This window comes from Neodiprion lecontei, chromosome 7 (genome assembly GCF_021901455.1).
Source record: "Neodiprion lecontei isolate iyNeoLeco1 chromosome 7, iyNeoLeco1.1, whole genome shotgun sequence".
NCBI classification, from domain to species: domain Eukaryota; kingdom Metazoa; phylum Arthropoda; class Insecta; order Hymenoptera; family Diprionidae; genus Neodiprion; species Neodiprion lecontei.
Genome location: NC_060266.1, coordinates 2,060,090 through 2,074,759, shown reverse-complemented (window position 1 = coordinate 2,074,759; position 14,670 = coordinate 2,060,090). Strand labels below are relative to the sequence as shown.

Sequence of the window (14,670 nt, the reverse complement as noted above, 5' to 3'; positions counted from 1 at the left end):
AAACCACACTGTGTAAAAATGATTACAAGTTTACTAAACATTTACTGTCAGTTTACAAAAATCAGGTTGAAAATTTACGAATTCGGTACACCGACGTAAGTTACAATCTACTTGTCCTATATTTGCAATGAAAATTTTTGGAATTACTAAAATTTACAAGAAAGAAGACCCAAAAATTAATTCGAATTTACTAACTTGTGTAGTAAATTTATTGTATCAATAACATTAAATGTTCGCTGTTTCGTGTACGAATAAAATTTCCAATACAGTGTACAAGAGATTCCGTGCCATAATTTTTATACAAAAGAATATATTTAAGGAGGAAAAAAAATAAATAAATAAATAAATAAAACCACGACACCGATTTGGGTAAAATCTATTATTTTTTTCTCTCTCTCTCTTCTCGCTCGGAGTCTTCGGCTTGACGGTTTTGCCGCTGCATCAGGAAAGTACAAAATGATTTAGCATTTGGCAACGGTCGTCGAAAATTCTCGCAAAGCGATTCGGTAAACAAAAGGAATATTTGCGTATTCACAAAGCTGTTCATGCCGCTGCCCGTGTGCGGAGTTTGAGGCTGATGCTCTGATGCCTGCATCCAGCCGGCACCTTCGAGCTCCGCCTAGCTCGTTCGGATCCTGAATCCCGATCGGGATTAACGCGGAACCAGGAAGGCCAAAAACGCACCTGCAATACCGCCGCAATCTCCCTTTTCCCAAACAGAGAACCCCCTAAACTCCTCGCAAGGATTACGACGCACCGCGCATTGTTTTTATAAAATATCGTTACGCTTTATTTATTTTTTTCAATTTTATAACTTTCCTCGTTCGCGTCTTCGTTGTATTCCGCACGGGGTTTTTTCATTCGAATTCACTTTGAGCCAAACCGCACGTAAGATAAACAATAATAACAATCGTGTGTACCGTGTTGTATTCGTTATGTAATTAGACCGGTCAAAATGAATTTTCCGTCTCGTTTCTGGATGTAAAATTTTCATTTCATTCGCGTAACTACTGAAAAAAAATATATATAAAAATAGTTTTAGAACGATATTTCGGATTAAAAAAAAATTAACCATTGCTGCAGATATTTATTGTAAATAACAATTAAACAAACTTCACTTTCCCATTTGCATCAATTTTATTCAATAATTTAAATGCGAAACTGAGATTTGTTTAATTGTTATTTACAATAAATGTCTGAGAAAATGGGTAATTTTTTTTTTTAAATCCTAGATATCGTTCTAATTTCTACGGCAGCAAACTTCGTCTGAGAAAACTATTTTTCATTTTATTTTTTACGTAGAAAAAATCAAAATTTCACATCTAAAAGCCTGATTCAAAATTCGTGTTGACCGGTATTTTTTTTAAACATAAAAAAAGACAAAAGCAAACTTGATGAGTAACGCATGGAAATTTTTCTCTGACAAAAATTTTATTTATTTAAATATAAACTCAAAAAAAAAGAAATATATTTTTTTTCTTAACCTGTGTCATCTACGTACATATAAAGTTAAATACGTTATAGCTGGTTCATTTTTCATTTCTTCATTTTTTTGAATTCATCCCTTTACTTTGTGTACGTGCAATTTTTCCCTAGTGGATGTATTTTTTATTTGATTTATTTTTTTTTTTTTTTGACTAGAACTTTCGTATGGCGGAAAAATAAACAATATCCATGTTCCATCCGCAGAACTGGAGAAAATTCTGTGCCGATTTTTCTCGTCCGTTTGTGAGATTATGAAGAAAAGACAAAGTGAAAAGAAGGAAAAGTGCTTTCCAAAAATTGTGAAACTGTGTACAGTGCCGTGAATATTATATAATCTTAAAAAAATAATAACAAATCGTGAAAATCGTGGCGCGATTCGCGGAAAATAAAAAAAATCTGAACGAAAAATAATTCTACATCCTAAATAATAATTTATCGTTGAATTTTCGAGACGTCGAACTGTAATAAACATTTTAAACACAGCATTGGGTAATTGTTTCATTCATCGAGGCCAATATCTTCGCCGTATTTCGCTAGGTAATTGCCAATTTTGTTCGCGCGTACAGAGACGCAGATTGAAATGAGAAATAATGAAAATTAAACAAACAAAATACAGATTGTTTAAAATTACACGCTCAACGAAAACACAAAGAAAGAACTTGAGTTTCTCTTGTGGTGAAATTTTTCGTACGAAGATCGCAAGGTTGTATAACTATTTTAATTTGATCTCAACGATATTTCAGATTGACTTCGAAAAAAAATAGAAATATCATCCCCGATAAAACAGCGTGAAAAAAAAATTTCGAAGTAAACATTCCTTTCGTAGAAATACGTATGAAAATTTCTTTTATCAACTTGAATTTGAAACAATTTTTTTAAACAAGTTTTCAGAAACTTTGTCAAGAAAAATTCATGAACCTATGTTATGTTTAAATTAACAGCTAAAACACTTCGTGTAACCTAAATAACACATACAAATAAAAAATATAAATGTTACAACATGAATATTCATTAGAATGTATTGCAATATAGAAGAAAATCGAAGAGTTAAAAATTTTCTTTAAAATCTGTAAACTTGCGTCGATATTTTATATTGAAAAATACAAAACACGTCGATGTGTGAGAACCTCAAGGATTTATTTTTACCTTTTAATTATTTTATCGAAATAGATTGATGAATTATTTCTCCCGCTTTTTAAACTCTGTCTCCCGTCAATTTTATCGCAATTTGATCACTCTTGAGTTTCGCAGCTCCTTTCTTTGAAACTAGGAGAAAAAAAGCGTGACACAGATCATTTGCACGGTTTTTTCCTAATCATTTGCGTTGAGCTAGAAGAACGTGGAGCACAAATTCGGACGGTGATGCAAGAGCCGCGGATACACAAATTGTTATTTTTTCAATCCACCCCCATGCGACAACAGAAGAGTAAAAAAAAAAAAAAAAATATACGGAGAAAGAGGAGAAAAATACGAAAAGAAGGGAACCCAAAAAAAAAAAAAAAAACCTCTTTCACCCCGTTACGCGCAAATATTTCTTCAACGCGCGTGCAAAGAGCGATTCAACCCCGAAAAAAGGAACCCTTCGTTCGTCGTTCGTTGTTCTACGATTGTTTGTACAGCATTTTTAATTTCCCGAAGACAAAAACGACGAGGAAAAGGAAATCAGAGATTGTATAGAGAGAAAGGAAAAAATTAGAAAAACTCTAACGGAGAGGTAACAAAATTTGCTCGCATAAATGCTGAAACTAGTAAAAAGAAGAAAAAAAAAAACATTACCGAAATTGTCTAGGAGACAAAAGTAACTCAAGAGATGACAAAACAGGTTGTTTCAAATTTTTTTTCACCAAATTTCAAGGAAATTTCTACGGCGTTATAAATATATTCGCAAATCAGTGCTAATATTATGAAAAACCGCCCGTTAAACATCAAAGAACATTGGTCCCCGTGTCTTCGTCGATGTTTAATAAAAATTCAAACATTTCCGAAGCGGTATCGACGATCCCGAATCAAATACAACCGAGTTTTTCGCCTCTTCGTCAACGGCCTCGTTCCGACGGCCGACGAGCGTTGAACTCCCGACGTTATACGCGAGACTCGACGTCGAATTGCGAACGAGAAAAACTCAAAGAAATCAGTAAAAAATTGTGAGAAATTTTTTTCCCATCTTATAAAAATCAAAATTATTGAATCATTCTGTAATTTTAATTGCTTCAATTTCGTTTCCTTATTATTTTTTCAGCCCGATTTTACATGTCGACGCGAAGCGACGGGGCGAAGCTCAGCGTTCGAAAATTATTTCACGGTTAAAAAAACCGAATTTTTCTTCATTTATCGATTATAATTCTGGTCCAAATTCATCGCTTCACATTCATGAATATTTCTCGCAATGCACTTTATTTTAATTCACAAAATTTTCACCACGAAATTAATTTCGAAATGTAAATAAAACCGTTCGTATAATTCGGTTCAGTTTCGACGCGATGAGTGTGTAGTTTTTTTTTTTTTTTTCATCTGCACTTATTCAAACATCTTGTTCTCCAATAAAATAACAAAAATACGCTCAATTTTTATCGATCAGACGTGCAAGCGGTATTTCAACGGTGGAATAAGAATCGTGGAAAAAAAGAGGAAAATGTAAAAAACTAGAACGAGAGTGAATGAAAATAAAAAAATAAAAAAAAAAAAAAATTAAAAACAAGAGGGAATCCATACGTAAACATACGCGAAATAGAAAATAAAAATATCCGTACACCCACAAACAGGATTCGAATTTATTGTTCAACCCGTATTCTGTTAGGTGTAGTTGTTGCGTTCCGTTAACCCAACCTTATACATATACATATCTATACATATATATATAAATATATGCGTGTGTGTATTACACACGAATGTATTCGATATGAAGACACACGGATTTATCGAATTTTTCGGATATTGATATTTCCATCAGTGCATCCTTCCCTCTCTCGTTCGTTCTCCGCGTTCTGTTTATCCATTTTTTCCACTCGATTTTGCAAACGAAGCGAGGTATTAAATGCAGATAGTTGTACGAATACAATAAAGTGTATTTAGTTTTCCAGTAGTTTCTGACAATCGTCGATTACACATTGCGGTAAAAAGGGACGAAAATTTTTTTGAGTACCTATATCGTCATTGAAAAAATAAAAAAAAAAGAAAATGAATCTCTTAACAAAGAAGACAAAATTTTCCTCTTTGAAAAATTCTCTACTTCCGTGTCCGAATCGATGAAAAAATCTTCTTACGCGTGGAGTGCGTTAAAAAAAAAAAAAAAAAACCCGTCTCGTCTGTTAATAAAAATTGAACAACTTTTCGGTCAATAATTTATACGAAAAAATTGAAAAGAGGATACTTCGCAGCATCATCGGCATATAGACACGAAAAGTACGCGAAACCCTCTTTCGGAGAACACACGCACAAAATGGCGTCGGGGAAACGCCCTCGCGGAAAAATTAGGCCTCCTTCCATTACGCGGTGCCTTCCACCATCCGCCATCCACCATCCATCCACCTTCAAAACCTTCCGCATAAACCTACCGTTACCCATAATGCCAACCTCTACGTTGTGGAAAATTTACATGAAAAGAGGAACTTTTTATGCTAAAAAGTTTACAACATTTCATTTTACAATCCTCCACTTGTGCGTGTGTGTTTCAAACACACGTGTGTATATAATGTGTATATATATATTCAAATATATATATATATGTGTATGTGTGTATACGCATACACGCACACGCAAGGTTCGCCACGTTCCGTTGGTTGCTACGCCATCGGCACTATGCTTAAACCCCCTGCAGCTCGCGTGTCTCCCCACGATGTATAAGTTGGGTATTTTATGTTTGTTTTTGTATTTTCGGATTGTTTGTTTCACCGAATTTTTTTAATTTTTTTTTCTCTTGTTTTACCAATTATATTTCCATTTTTCATTCTCTTCTTCTTAAATTGAATCTCCGTAAATTAAATATATTTATATTATACGTGATACAGAGACAAACTAACACGCGTACAGACATAAGCTGGTGCGTTTGGTGTTGATTTTTATTATTTTTAATACGTTTCGGGCTTCTTTTCACTTCCAATTAATCAGCACAGAAATAATCATCACACGGTGCAAGTCGGAATTTTTAACAGTGATGGTGTCGGCACTCTGATTCATTACGTAAGTCCTGCTTTTATTATGTTTTTTTTTTTTTTTTTTTTTGTGGAATTTCATATCGCCGTTCACGATATTAATTGAAGAAAAGGGAAGAACAAGAGAGCGATTTAAATCATAATTGTAATAATGAAAAGAAGAAAGGACGGAGCACTTGCAAGAATAATTTTATAGAAACTGTGTACACTGTAAAAGAGAATGAGAAAAAAAAACAACGAAAAACGCATCCCGAGTGCAAAAAATTGGTACTTGGATATTCGTTGACTTGTTTTTCTGTGATACCACAAAATTGAATATTTTGAATCGGAAAAGACATTTTGTCAGGTATAATATTATGAAGAGGAAAAAATCATTCAATTTCTAATGAATTTTTATTTACTCGAAAAGACGAAGGAAATCGTTCGCACAATTTATAAATGCTGGGTCGCATTATTGGGTCTGGCAAATTTTTCCCCCATCGTATTATAGCCAACGAAAATCGTTAAATTTTATTTTTCGTTCGCAGAGAAAAAAATGAGGAAAAGCTAGAAGAGAAGAAGAAGACAGTGAAAAAATGGACGGAGTAACCTGTGGATGTCGCGAATTTACCAAAGAATGAAACGACAATGTTATGAATTTAAAACAAAAAGGCTGTGAGTACAATTTTTTTCGAAAAACCAAATTCCATTTTTAGAAGGTATGTGCGTGTGCCAAGGCCAATGATTCGAGAGAAGTAATTTGTATTAGTTTGTTTAAAAAATGGCATTAACAGCATTTTTTAATTCACCTCGTTAAATGTTCAAAGAAATGAGAAGAAAAAGTAAATAAATAAAATGAAACTCTGTAACGAGTTGGAAAATCGGTCGTTCCAATTATTCGTTTGTTCGCGAATAAGAAGGAAAAATGTGAAAATTAATGGAATGATAAAATAATGAGGCGTAATAAACAAATGGCTGTAAGTGCCGATTTACTCGTAAAGCAAAATTCTTTCTTTAGAAAATATGTGTGTGTGTGTGTGTGTGTGTGTGTGTGTGCCAAGGCCAATGTTTTCGAAAAAATAATTCGTTTTTGTTTAAAGCAAAGAAAAAACAAAAAAAAAAAAAAAATATGGCATCAACAGCATTTTTTAATTTCCCTCGTCAAATTTTCAAAGAACGAAGAGGAAAAAATTGTAAATTGCAAATAAACTGAAACTCTCGTCACCGGTTGGAAAATCGGTCGATCCAATTTCTCCCTCGTTCGCGAATAAGAAGGAAGAACGTGAAAATGAATAAAAAGAAACGCAACGCTGCGATTTCGATATTCGAGCCGTATGGGTAATAATTGGTTGTTGACCTTCAATGCAGCCGGAGCAGTAGCATTGACCGTAAAAGCCTTGCACCCGGGTGTAGGTATGGTAGCAGGGCAACGAAATCGATTGGAATTTCGTCAACGTCCTGAAATCGATGGCCGCGGATGTGAACGCGTCTGTCTGTATGCTCGGACTCGTACATACCCGGGATTTTATCACTGTATACATACATGTCTGTTATACCTACCCTCGAACCGAATTCGCTGTTCTCTGAAAATCTGTGTCACATGTTGCAGGTGTAAATTAAACACCGATATACCGAAAGATCGTAAAAACCGAAATAACATTTCGTCAATATTTTATAATTTTAAGTCATTTGAAGTATTTGGTAGAAAGAATAAAAATCAAGCAGATTGAACAGTTTTTTACGTTAAGCTTGATGTCTTGTTTGAACGAAAATCGAAATGTGCAATTGTGCTGTTTGACTAATTGAAGTGTGAAAAAATCGATCTACTTCATCAGCTTTCATTTTTATTTCGATCATTGGAATCTTTTAGAAGACAAAATTTCTTGAAATCCCAACGTCGAGTAGAAAATAACGATGAGAAATTTTGCCTCGTGAGAAAAAATGCTTACAGAACTTTACTTTGTTATCTTCAATTTGAATAAAAAATAATCCACAGCTTTAGCATCATCGATGAAATGACAGAACAGAAATTGCAAGCTCAAAGATTGTGCGAAAAAAAAGAAGAAAGAAATCTAATTCAAGAGGTGGCAATAATTTGACAAATTATGAGTGAAAAAATGTCCGAGGACGAGAAAATCAAAGCTCCATAAATGTCTTATTCGATTTGAAAATAAAAAAATCCATAGCCTAATTTTAGCACCATCGATAAAATCAAAAGACAGAAATAAGAAGCTAAAGATTTCTGCAAAAAAGAGACGAAAAAATATCCACTTCAAAAGCTGGGAATAATTTGACAAATTGTGAGTGAAAAAATGTCGGAGAGCGAGAAAATGAAAGGTACAAAAGTCTGAATCCAAACCGAATTTCTGATCTCTGGACATGTCTAATTGCCTAAAATTGTCCAAAATTTTCGAATATGCAATAATAACCTTTTTTGTAATGTTTTACATTTGTTTTTATCTAGATTTGGATAGTTATTGGAGCCAGTGGGAGGTGATATATAATCTTCGCCCTCGTAAATATCCGGTTTTATAGGCATCTACCTATCTGCAACCCCCAGCGGCGGCGGCGGCGGCGGCTGCCTCCTCCTTCAAACCTGGGGGCGGAAGGAGAGGGGCTCGAACATTATGGCAAGCAGTTCGTTCTTGGCAAGGAGCCGCTGTTCCTGACAGGACATTCATATCCTCGAACAGCCGACCGGTCGCCTGGAACCGTCGGTTGCGTCGTGACCTCTCAACCCCGCAAAAAAAAAAAAAAAAAAAAAAGAAACGAAGAAACAAAAAAATCTCCTCATCCCTTCGCGGCTGCCGCAAAGCGAATGAGATCCTGGAAAAAAATGTAAGTTCTTGATTGGTTTATTATTGCAGCGGATGCGGACAATCCTCATCCTCTATCGCTCTTGTGTTTTCCCTCTTGCTGCAGGCGGGCGGTTGAAATGCGGAAAGGTAAAGGAAAATGGAGAGAACGCGATTCAGGAGTCGCGGGAATTCTCAGAGTGCAGGCAAATCGATGAATCGACTTTCTCACAATTTAAAAATTAGAGCTTGAAAGTGGTTTTCTTATTTACCGGATATAAAAGTCGTATTATTACGCAAAATTGTAAAAATATACGAGCTTGAATATTCGGAGAATCAACCCTTGATTACACAGGAATTCTGTGAAATTTTTTTAATGAATGAAAAAAAAAAATACGCCTTTCGTTTTCGAAATGATCAAAAAAGATGCAATCAAAAATTCCTTACCTAAAATATTCAGATCATTTTAATATGCATTTCCTGGAAAAATTTTCGTCAATCTTCGACGATGACATTTTACCCAAGTGAAAAGAAACGAGTAATATTCGAAAAATATAAATTGAGTTCATCGATTAAATATCAGAAGTAACGTAATGAGCAGAACAGCTAAAAAGAGAAATTCTGTACTAAATCGCAAAGTAGAAAAAAATTTCTCGAAGTTGAAGTACAACCTATTTTTAAAAGAAGTTTACCAAATTTTTCTATTAATCGGAGAAAATTTGTGGCAAAAAAAAAATTATTTCAATATTTCTCGCATACTGACTAAATTCAGATAAATCCGAATATTTCGGGGCATCTAAAAAGCTAGAAGCTCCGTCATTAGCCAGACGGAGATTCGTAGATGTTGGGTTAAATCATGAAGAATGTGAGAATAACTCTCGGTTTAGGAGGAGGAGAAGAGAACCAGCCAAGATAAATCATCCGGATATCCATTACTCGATATAGAATTTCTGGCATTATAATAATATCTGGGGTACGTATATATATATATATATATATATACCCCATGCCTATATATGATACGGGGGAGGGTGGAATTACGTAGCGAACGTAGGTAGAGGGAAGGTGGGAAGGTAATATATCCCTGTAAGATCTCGGGGTGGGAGGAGGACATTAAGGATAACAAATGAGGCTCGAGGTCCTCCCGCAGGACTCTTCCGACTCAGGACCCGGGAATGAAAATAAGTGTTTTTTCGCGACTACTATAACTCCCAGCCTGAGCAAGCCAACCCCTGCAGAATTCTCTTTCACAGCTACGTTCTGCCTCCGTAATTCGTACGGGGTGTTCCATTTCGGACGAGCGAGTCGGTTACTTCGAAAATTGACGATAGGGGTACATCGGCAAACGATTTTATTCTCGAGTACGTAGAAATCTTGTAGATTTTGAAGTCGGAGAAAGTCGAACCGATCGGAAACGGTTTTGCGATAATCAAAAAAAAAAAAATTGTGGAACATTTTATACATTGTCAATTTTTCGATTACTTAACATCGTAACACGTAGGAGGAATAAAAATTTAATTCAGATTTTTCTTACATATTCTAGAAACGCGGGGACGTTGAAAATGGTGATCAAAAATGAACAGCGATCGTAAGAAAATGGGATATTCGTATTCCTGGGAAAAAAACGAGGAAATTTTTTGCTTGCGAAAATTTCTTTGGAATAACAGTTTCCGAGTATGTGTCCCGGATTCACCAATCGTCTCGCAGCTCGCCGGACAGAAACCGCCTTTTTTAGTCATGTGACGGGCTACCGATTGGCGGTAAACTTCAAATCCCCGTATCTCGATAACCATGAATACCTATTTCAAAGACCGTGCGAATTGGTCTCAAAATTTGGTGAAAACTGAATTGGTTTTCTGCTTTTTTACACCCGCTCGTCGAGAAAACTACGCTGTGTGAGTATATTTTAATTATTTTTCTGAACTTTGCTGTACCGTAACTTGAATTTTTGAAATTTTTACATTTCGGAACTTTGAGCCGTCGGTTATCCGACCATTCGAAACTTTGTCGTTTCTCCAAAGTTTGATTTCTTCACTTCAACTTCCGTCACCGAATAATTCGGAATTAGGCGCTTCGGAATTTTTCAAATTCGGACGTTAAACCCAACCCCAAAAAATATATAAGTGGAACGAAAATGAGAATTCTTCGTTTCTGAAAAGTAAAACTATTCTCTCTCTTGATTCTCCGTCAGGCCGCAATGCGGGAATGGACGATACCTGCGCGGATCCGAGTAATTTCTAATTCTTGAGGGTATAAATTTTTTCCCCACCGTTGGAATATAGTTTTTGTTGGTTGGTCACGTACCGCCTGGATAAATGAGCTCGCACTATCTCTCGGTTCGTGTTTAAGGGATGTTTTTGCTCGCCGGAAGCCGCGATCGGCATACAAAGTGTTCCTCCTCGAACGGACTTTGGATGCATGCAGAAAATGCCCATGCGTGTGTACGTTTGGTTTACTGGACACCTATTAGCTGGGTATTGATCATGATTCGCAGAGAACTACCTGCGTGCATCGTGTCAAAAGGATCACGCGCGTATGTATTAATTGGACAAATATATTAATACACATTATGTAAACGGATGATTACATGCCGTCTGCTGCACCACCGGACGTCCACCGTCACAGTCGCGTAATTCGAGTCTTCGTTAGCAACAGGGATAATTTGTGACGTCAGTTAATGGTGAACGAGAGACAAGAATTTCACTTGAAGGCGATCAAATACATCCCAGAACTTTGGTTTGGGTGTAAAAATTTTGCTGAAATTTTCCTACAAATACGAATTGTTGTCAACTTTTCTGAGTGTTTGTGAAATGAATCAAAAAATAAATATCAAGATTGTCCGTGTGATAAGATATTTCACGAATACGAAATAGACTAGAAAAAAAAATGAGCTGTTTTCAAATCCTTCTTCAATTTTGAAATTTCATCCTTTTTTGTTTCTAGCATCAATTTTTCAGCAAGCAATTTCACCTGTATCTAATCATTCCATAAATGGAATCAAATTTCAGATATTTAAGATTTCAGTCAGTAAATAAATTTCTTTTTCTCTAATTCCTCCCCCAATTTCTTGGGTATTTCATTTCTACCGATCCTTTCTCTTTATTCGTTCAGCGAGCTTTCCAACGGCCGGTATCAGTTTCTGCATCGTCGGAGTGAAAATTGGAAGGAAGAAAAAGGCTAAAACAGATGTTTAGATACGTACATCATCCTACCGCCCAGGGGCACGTATCGCGACGTATTATTTACGTAATCTATGGAGCATCGAGGCCTGAGTGCTGAGAAGTATCAAATTCGCTTATAATTACACGTCTGTCTTGCGCTGTGTGTATAGATATGATATAAATTGAGGTTGAGGTATAAAATTACGGTTATTCGAAAACGGGGAAAGAAGTGGGGCGGGGGTTTGTTAGAAAAAACACTCCCTTACAGGCATTAATACGTACGACACAAAAAACCCCCTTAACCTCTCTCTAACACCAATGTGCCGGTGAAGAATATTTCGAAGATTCTTTTACTCTGTTTTTAATTTCAACGCCCGGTGTTCGAGTCGAAAACAGTTGACGTAAAATTTTCGAAAACTCTCGATGTTTTGTACAATGGACGAAAAAAGAAGTAGATTACTGAAAGTCTAGGGTTTTGAAACTCGTCCGTGGCTATAGAATGAAAATTTTTACACTACGTGTGAAAAGAGAGTTAATGACAAAATAAAAAAAGAAAAGAGAAATGAAAGGAAATAACTGATATTCTGATTGAGGATGAATTGATCCAAAATATGAAAGATCTTTGGCGGTCTTATTTGTTATTTTCGACAATACCAATGCCTGGGTTTTGTTTTATTTTTGAATTAAAACTTTTCAACCCCCATCGATGAAAACTACCGTAGCAAAAAACAAAGAAGCACAAATAAACGGTTCAGTCAATACTTCGGGTCATCATCTAGGACTATTCCTACACAGCGAAATACAACCAGTGAACCGTGCGGTTGGAATACCTGCGGTGAATTCCGGGGGTGTGAATGGGTTGGTTTTCGAGATAGACGCGTATGCACACAGACCGGGTATTCGTGTACACACATCGCTCATCAATCAACGTCTTCTTTTGGCCGTAGGTATACGGGAGCCGGGTAAAATCGGAGGGTAGGCATTCGGGCGTTTCTGCACAGCACCGCGGCCGTTTTAAAAAGTTCGCCAAAATGGCGCCGCCACCGAGAATTACACCCCTTGCCCTTCCACCCGGTGGAAACGTGTGGCGGGCGCCTCTGCGCCAACGATACGAATTAACGCTTACACATCCGCATGGATATGTGTATTATATTTAAGTTGTATGTACATCGACTACGTGCAAATCCTACGTGCACGTAACTACACGTAGATACGGTGACACGTTTTTGTATCAGCGCAGCAGACGCGCGCACAACAACCGACTTATTACCCTCACTCGGCCAAATTGTTTCGACAATTTTTTCTCGACCTTGCGTTCTTGACAATTTTTTGTTTTCAATTTCACTGCAGGTTTTCGCCCGTTTCTTATATATACGTATGTATTTAAATAGAGTTGTTTCATCTTTGGCCATCCAGAAGAAAAGAAAAATCACCATCACGCGCTGCGTTAACGAGTATCTGGGCAATTTTTATTTTTTTTTTCTCCCTACGATCATTTTTCAACGCTTCATTTGCGAGAAACGCTGCAGCTGTTGCTGCTCCTGCTGCACGCTTCACCGTAAAGATCGTTTACATGCATATACGGACGGTAACAGTTTTTTTTTTTTTTTTTTTTCCAATTCGGAAGGGTGGTTCAAGCAAAAAAACGACGAAGCAAAGCAAAATAATAAAAAAAAAAGGAAAAGCGTAGTGAAAGGAAAAGCAGGAAACGAAAAAAATTAGAATTCTTACTTCAGAAAAAAGAAATCCTGATAAGCTTGATTATGTAGCATTGTTATATTTACGATATGATTACAAATAATTGCTCAACGATTTAAAATTAAATAATCAAACAAATATGAATTATTTTCTGTATGAAAATACCAGTAGAAACAGATCAAAAAGAATGAGAAATATGAAAAGCAAAAGCATAATTTAAATACATGCGAAGTGTGAAACTTATCACAACCTTTCTCACGGGTTACCCTGCATTTCGTCTTATAGTGTTTTTAGATATTTATATCGAAAGTTTTTCTTGACGTTTTTAAGTTGAGAATGCAAGAAAAAAAAAACGGACAGAACCAAACTTTACCTCATCAGAAGAAAATTGCAAGGAGCTTAGAAAGAGTAGTAAAAAGACTTGACGAAACAAAGAGAAGAAAATAAAAAATAGTACCTACATCAGAGAGAACGGTAAGAAAGAATTAAGAAATTAGGGAAAAAACCTGCGCAACCCGCGGCGTTGTTCCGGCAACATAATTTTCAAATCGGTCAAATCCGCAGGGTGCAGTTTCGCGGTTGCGTATAACTCCGTGGACATACATCCTATGCACACATAATACATACCTACGCGCGCATGTTATAGGCGGTAATCTAGCGCGAGAAAGATAGAGATAGAGATAGAGAGAGATGAAAAGAGAAAGGTAGTGAAGAAAGATAGCGGGATGAAGTTCCCGGCTCAGTTGAACAGAGGGCGGCAGCATCGGCTGGTAAAAAGAAAAAGGACGAATCTAACAGAGCGAAGAAAAAAAAAAATACTCAAAACCAAAAACACCCTCTCCACGTTCAAGCCGACGGAAGAAGGGAGGAAGAGGGGTGGTTTTGTATAAAAAAAAAAAAAAAAAATATGGCAACTTCCCGGCAGCAACGGGTGCGCAGGGTGGATGATGGCGTCGGACGTTGAACGAGAAGAGAGGAGGAGAAGTGCGCGGGAGAAGCGGTGGGAAACGGCGGGAAACGGCGGAACGGCGGACTGGGAACGTTCTTCCAGCAACCAGCCGCTGGCACGTCTCTCCGTATCTCGGGTCGCGAGCTGCGCGCGTGTGTATGCAACACGTCACGCAGAGTGCCGGCGGGGCGTCGCGTCGAGCGTGTTGCCATGCTCCAAGGGGCCGAAGCAGCGGCTGAAAAGCGTCCCGCACGAGACTCGGAGCGCTGCTCGTGCCGCGGGAAGGCCTTCCAGTGGTCGTCCGGGGGAAACCGGGGCGGAGTTTTGCGCCGGAGTTTTCAACGAATAAGACTACGCCGCGGATGGCAAAACACCCCGTGACCGAGGGGCTTCGCCACGCCTACACTTCATCCCTCGTGCACATGTACGCCGATCTATACGTGTCTGGGTCT

The 14,670-nt window shown here is 37.2% G+C and overlaps 2 long non-coding RNA genes across 4 annotated transcripts in view; one reads left to right on the top strand and one right to left on the bottom strand.

The window, feature by feature from the left end:
* Nucleotides 1-14,670, bottom strand: part of LOC124295317 — a 126,400-nt gene that overhangs the window by 30,920 nt on the left and 80,810 nt on the right. The window lies entirely within an intron of this gene.
* Nucleotides 8,391-11,247, top strand: LOC124295323. The gene is made up of 3 exons (XR_006905233.1): nucleotides 8,391-8,453; nucleotides 9,954-10,305; nucleotides 10,760-11,247. It is a non-coding gene; the product is annotated as an uncharacterized LOC124295323 (long non-coding RNA).